The sequence below is a fragment of the Notolepis coatsorum genome, assembly GCF_963971535.1.
Source record: "Notolepis coatsorum genome assembly, chromosome: 2".
NCBI lineage: Eukaryota > Metazoa > Chordata > Actinopteri > Aulopiformes > Paralepididae > Notolepis > Notolepis coatsorum.
The window spans coordinates 103,356,955-103,363,809 of record NC_140166.1 but is presented as its reverse complement, the minus strand read 5'-3'; positions in this window follow the sequence as shown (position 1 = coordinate 103,363,809).

The following is a 6,855-nucleotide window of genomic DNA, read 5'->3' as shown; positions in this document are numbered from 1 at the left end:
AAGCGGTGGTTTCCAGGTTGGGTATGTACTGTTGGCTTGCGAGCTCTGGTTGTTGTTGATGCTATGGGGGTTAGCTAACAATTTACGAAACGCCGACCCCAGGCTAGGGTCCTCTGCTCGGCTTAAAACGGCGATCGGAGGATCTTGGCCTGATGCCCATGATGGCTAATCTAGTGGCCCGCGCTAGGTTCTGGTGATCCCAGGATTCTAGAGCGGATGCTTCTCTGTCGCCGTGTAGGGCCCATCTTTCATATACAAATGAGAGTATACCCTAACGAGGAAATGTGGGCATGGATGTTCGTTATCGGAAGATCCATGTTCAAGTCGGCTGCAGCCCAGATGGGACTTGTGCTGGCTCCGCCGGATGTCTGGTAAAATCACCGTTGTAAACTGTGTTGACATCTCTTTTTCTCTTCTCTCTTAAAGGATGAGGAGGGTTTCAGACGGCGGCCTGTCTGAAGTGTGGCTTGTTATGTCATTGTATACAGTTCAGGTGATAGCTGCTTAAGCTTGCGTGCTAGTTGTGGACTACTGTTTTTAGCCAGTCAGCTGTTAGCTGCGGCGTTAGTTCGCGGTGTTTACCAGGCTGGTATACGTTCGGCTGTTAGCTTAATGCTACACTGTTGGACGTTCTGTGACTATAACATGCCTTAAACACTCTGACTACGACGTCATCTTTGACAGAGGATGTTAGTCGAACCTACCGGGAGCCCGGCCGGTGAGGACTGTGTCAACATGGGGAACCGTAGTGGCTGGGTGGCGCAGCGACGCTGCACTTGTCGTCAACACAGGAATGCTGTGTTTACCGTCGGTGCCCCGTTAGCCAGACTGCAGTTCGCTTGGCCTGCGCTCACGGTAGGAAGGTCCCGACAAGACCTTAAACACGTCTTCTTCCTTACCGTCTAAATGTTTTGTAATAACGATGTTTTCCAAAACGGGTATTGCTTCAATACATTGTGGATACGACGCGTGTTGTGTGTGAATAGTCTTGTCACTGGTATAGCTTCTCCATACAAATCGGGTTGTTGTTACGTGTGTAAAAATGATCTGGTTAGTTATGTTGAGAACATCATGTGTGTTCATGTACCGTGTACTCACAACTAAGGGGGTTAATTAACCTATAAAGCTATGCTTAGTGACATATGAGTGAAGAATGAATTCTTTTCTCAGCCTGTAATGACAATGAACAGTGTGTTCACATATTAACAGGTTTACCTGTTCAACTGGGCCGTATCAAGGGTAAGGTAGGAGAGGTGTTCCCCCCGGTTCCCTGGGGCTTCCCCACCCTTCTCTCAGACATGTTGTTTACAATATATTGTGTCACTGTGTTGTGGGGATACGATGTAACCCTTAGCTTAGTTGCTGGGGTTGTGCTAAACTGCTTGAGAAACTATATTTTCCTAAAGAAAAGATTGTTTGGTCACTTTTCGTGTGTGCTTAGCAAGGCCTGTGGCCGATACTAATCGAGAATTATGTATTCTCTCGTTATGAAAAACGGCGTTCCTCTGTAGCAAGAGTGTACTTGCCATTTTTTGTGGTGATAAAGGGTTGTGTGTGTCTTGTGATCTATAACTGGGTTAGGTTGGCCACAGAAGCACATGTGTAAGTCTGGTACCGGGGCTCTTAAGGGAGCCCTCTCTATTCTGTGTTTTTTCCTTAGTAAAAATCAGATAGCAGGTTAGCACCTCCTGTTAAAACCTCCTGTCCTTCAAGGTTCCTGTCACGTTGCTGTTCGGCACGTTACAGGGTAAGAAGGGGGGAGGGAGTTTCCTGGTCCCACGCCCTGGAAGATTGGGCATGTGCACCGCAGAAATTCCCCCGCCATAGAGTACGTCACTGTGCGCGTCTCTGTTGGTAAGACTTCCGTGAGTTGTTCAGGTCCATATGATGGATCTGTTTCAGGGAGTGGTCAGGGCTCCTCCTCACGAAGCTCCTACTCGGGCCTTCTGTGAGTTAGGACTCTCCTTCCCTGTGAGGGAGCCTCCTCAGAGTTCAGAGCCTCCTCCTCAGATTGTCAAGGTGAGTAGAACTTCAAAAAGGAGTCCTGCTCTATTGTGTGTGTATTCGATTCAATTCAATTATTGAGTGTGTATTGGTTCAGTGCCTCCACCTCGGAAAGCCCTAACCCAAATTTTACATGGCTCAATGTTGCAATATATTCTTTTCAATCTATACAGCTCGCGTGGGAAGTCTCTCTGGGGATTTCCGTCTCCTCCCTATGGGAGGGTGGTGGGATGTAAAAATGTAAACAATTTTTACCCTCAGCGGCGTCATGAGGGATTCATGTCAGTCTGTGTTCTTTCTTTTTTGAATAAAAAGAGGAAGGTACATGAAGCACGACGGCTCCGTGTCGTTCTCCCAGGCGACTTGGAGGAACAATGTTTGGTGTCTTGCTAGACTATCCATTGATGTGTTTGGGTCTCGACGCATACATAGTGCTGGCTCAGGTGTGTTTCTGTGACAGAATCACACAGGGGCTAAGTGCGCCTTGGTTGCTTGTTAAAACAGCGTTTTTATAGGGCAACTGGGATGGAGTTTTGTCTCTTCCGAGCGCCAGTTTACTAGGTTGTCTCGATGAATTCTCGTTCATATCTGGGGGATGTTAATGGAATAGATCTGAACATAGGTAGAGGGGTCTCACGCCCTTGGGGTGGGCCGCTGAGCACGGTCCAAATGGGACCGTCTGGGTGGCGCCCTCTTTTCATGTTTTAGATCAACACGCATACTTACCCCCTCTCCTGGAGTGGGCTTGTCGGCGTGGTTAGGACACGGGACTGGTCTGGTCACGCTGGTCCAGGTCAGTTAACCCGTTCTCCGCCGGGGATGCAGATCTGCTGTTCTGGTACCCTGAGGGACTTGTGCTTTTTTCGGGGGAAAAATGCCAGGTCGGTCCGGGTGTCACAGGGTTAGGCGCTATGGAGACCCTTTGTTGGGTACATGTTGTACTCTGCACTATCGTAATGGCTTACGGCCATACCAACCTGTCCACGCCTGATCTCGTCCGATCTCGGTAGCTAGAGCAGGTTCGGTCCTGGTTAGTACTTGGTTGGGAGACCGCCTGGGAATACCAAGTGCGGTGTGCTTAGGGCTGGTTCTCCATTATTTTCGCTCCTCTCTCACACGTGGCGAAGAGAGGGCTGTTGGGGTGGTCTTGGACCTCCTCTGGTAATCCTGTGCTTCCCGTGCAGCCGGGCCCGGTCCAAAGTAAAGTTTCGTTGATACCGGAGGCCTGTGATAACCCTTTTTTGAAAACTGAAACACTTGTACTGCGGTGTAGCCAGTGTATACCCAGTGTGTTTTGGAGTTTTTTCTTGAGGGGTTATAGGAACAACCACCGCATCTGGTAACGACAGGGTGGTTGGTTCCCTGGTGTGTTGGAGCAGAGTCAACTCCCGGGTTACCCGGTTGAGTGTGCCCCTGCACGTTCATGACGTCTGCCAATCATGTCAGCCTTCTCTGCCTCAACCCCTCTGGGTGGGTTTTTTTAATGGAGGCTTTGTCATGGTGATCAACAACGCCAGCATACGCCCCTTCTGCCGGGGCGGCTGTTTTCAGCTGACTCCTTTGGCGCCTGTCTCGTCCGCAGTGCTCCAGGCTCAGGTTACAGCCTGTTGCCTGGTTTCCCCGGTGCGCTGCGTGCTTCCGTTGGTTGACCTTTTGTGTGCTTACGGCCATGCTGACTGCCTGTTCTGCAGGGTCAGTGTGCCAGGCGGTGTGCTATTGGGGGGAAAGGGTCCGCTCTTGGAGGGGCCTTATCCGAATACGCTGGCGATGTGGGGGGCGGTGTCACTAAGTGACCACCTGTTGGGGTCTTGATGCCTGGCGTCATTGACCTCTCCGGGCCCCCGTTTTCCAGGGGATCCAGTCCCTTCAGTGGGTCTGGGTCTTCCTTCGCGCTCCGCTGCTACGGCCTTGCCACAGGGTTGGGTTTGCTCTTGACCCCGTGATTCTGGGGGCAGTACCGAGGTTGTTCCTTCCGTTCGTTCCCGGGTGGCATGCGGGTTGTGCGTGTGTGTAGTCGTGGGGTCAAGCCACGGTCTGCTCACCCTGTGCGTTGAGTTGCTTGAGTGCCTCTTCGCACGGTCGGATCCGTCTCCCTCCCGTAAGCCTCCAATAGGGAGGGTATCCTCCATTAGGGAGGGTCGGGGGGGCTCGGTCCTCCCCGATCTGATGGTTGTGGGGGGCCTCAGTGGGGTACATTTGTCGGGCTATGGCTCTCGCTCAGCCTCCCTTGTGCAAGTGTGATGCTGAGCGAGATCCATTACGAAATAGAACGTTGGGTTATGGCTATAACCAAGTTCTATGAGTAATGGTGACGCTCAGCATCAGACGCCGCTGCGGCCCTTGATCTCGCCTTGTGGTGAAAGCTTGGGAAGGAGGCGAGTAGGTGACCTGACCACACACCTGCTTATGAAGGTAAGCGGATGGGGGTGTGGCCAGACGAATGTTGGGATGTAAAGGTACATGTTGGAATTTTTTTTTCAGTGCACGTGCACAAAGTGAAGTACAGTGCAAGTGTGATGCTAAGCATCACCATTACTCATAGAACTTGGTTATAGCCATAACCCAACGTTTTAGACTTTATACCTGATGACATCAAAAGTTGGAGTTTTAGCACGCTGATTTTTGTTTTTGGTAGAGTTGTTCATGTTCACTACTATTTTCAGTCTTAGACCATGAATATTGATTTCTAAAAATGGTGGCAGTTCCCCTTTAAGTTATGCTGTGACCATCCAGTGAACATCCAGCCTAAAGAGGAAACAGAAAGAGAGAGAGAGAGGCAGAGTATAGTGAACATGTTGTACCACATGACCACAACATGGCCACTGGACTGTCAGAAGACACTAAGTGCTGCTTGGCTAATTGCTAATTGCCTGGCGGTTCCTCATTAAGCCATTATTTATGCAGGCTGTGTCAGCTGTGTACAGCATTAACATGGCCTGGCCTGCTGCTAATGAAGCTGCTAACTCATCTGCTGTGAAGAAAAAGGCAAAAGGCAGGGGGAGGAGGAGGGGGAGGAGAAAGAGAGGAGGAGGCTATGCTGGCTGGTGTACACCTGGTGCATAGGCGGAAATATATCACTGTAAACATAACTATGTAATTTCAATAATATTATTAATAAAATGCGATGAAAGTACTTGTGCTGATTATAGACACTTAATCGCAAGTTTTTAAGTTTCAAAAGATTGCAATCCCCACCCGCATGGTTTGATCAACTGCCTCCCAATAGCATGAAAGGGGCTAGCCCCTCTCTATCGTGGGAAAATCCAAGTGCGCATGCTCAGGGTGTGAATGGAACTGTGTGAATGTGAAGCAGGGCGTTCCTGAAAAAGAGCATCTGTGCTCAGCGAACCTACCCTGGGTAAATAATGGTTAAACAAAAACAAACAAAACAAAAGGGTGTAGTATCATTCACAGTAGACCACATACATTTTTATGGCAAGTGGGGCTCGGGGACCCTAGCCCCAGGTACAACGTAATTTCGTATTTCAAAAGTGAATTGGCTGGCGTCGGATTACAGACAGTCGGTAAAGAAGCCTAACGGTAGCTACTGTAAACTACCTAGCTAGTGACGTTACGTGAAAATGAACAAAGTGGATTATTTACTCAAGCACAGGTTTGAAACCCTGAATTTGGAGGAGAACATTTTTATCAAACGTCTGGGTCCACACCAGCCACTGGATATCGTTATAACTCAAACAGCTTGCAAAGGTAACCGCGGGTAACCGTTAACATCCATCCATGACAACAACCTAGAAGAGGCTTATGTTTTGCTGAGACCGTCAGTCTACTGAAAATCATCATAACAACTCATATGATGACATCTGAGTCAGAGAGGAACTTTTCCACCTTAAAAAGGATACAAACGTTTACTCGCAATACTATGGGGGCCAGCTGATTCAGGAGCTACAGGACTTTGTTTGCAAAGTAATTGACAAGTGAGCCCACAGCTTTGGTGAGTGATGTTTTATCATCCTGATGTTATGGTCCTGGTTTGGCAATGTTGTTGTGTTGAATCGCTTGGTGATGGTAGTGTCATATTTAATGACAAGGTTGTTGTCATAATGTGGTTGTCATAGAATCCCTAAAAAGTGGTCTATGTGTGCTTTGGTGTGGCCTTCAGTGGCATTGAGCTCTATAATAGCAGTTAATTTAATCCATCACAAAGTGCAAAAGAAAATCACCAGAATGCAATAAATAAAGTGTTTTTTACACTAAAAACATCCACTTTCAATGTACGTAGCTAACGTGAGGTTAATCAAGTCAATCGCACCATAGCGATTTTGTTTTATGTTGGCAGGTTACACACACAAAATAGCTTAATTTGCAGAGCTAGCGAGCAAACCGATAGAGCAAACTAAAGCAAATATTAGCTAGCTAGCACCTATTCCATTTATGTGGAATATTTGGTATCATCAGTTTATTCCTTATATTATCTTGGAGTAAACCGATGATAGCAAAGATTATAGCAAACACCACAGAAATTTTATTTGTGCTCGCTAGCTCTGCAAATTCAGCTATTGTGGGAAGCCAGCCAATATAAAATGAAAACATATACTATATTAATATTTTGTATACAATTTAACAAGTTGGGACAACCTACGGAAGCATATTGCTGCCACACCAGAAACAGAAACAAAGATCAGTATAACGTATAACGTGATAACTTCTTGTTTTAACATAAAACATTTCACGTTATAACGTGATAACTTCTTGTTTTAACATAAAACGTTTCATGTTATAATGTGATAACTTCTTGTTTTAACGTGATAACTTCTTGTTTTAACATAAAACGTTTCACGTTATAACGTGATAACTTCTCTCACAGAGCCTTCACCTGTTGTGTCCTATATT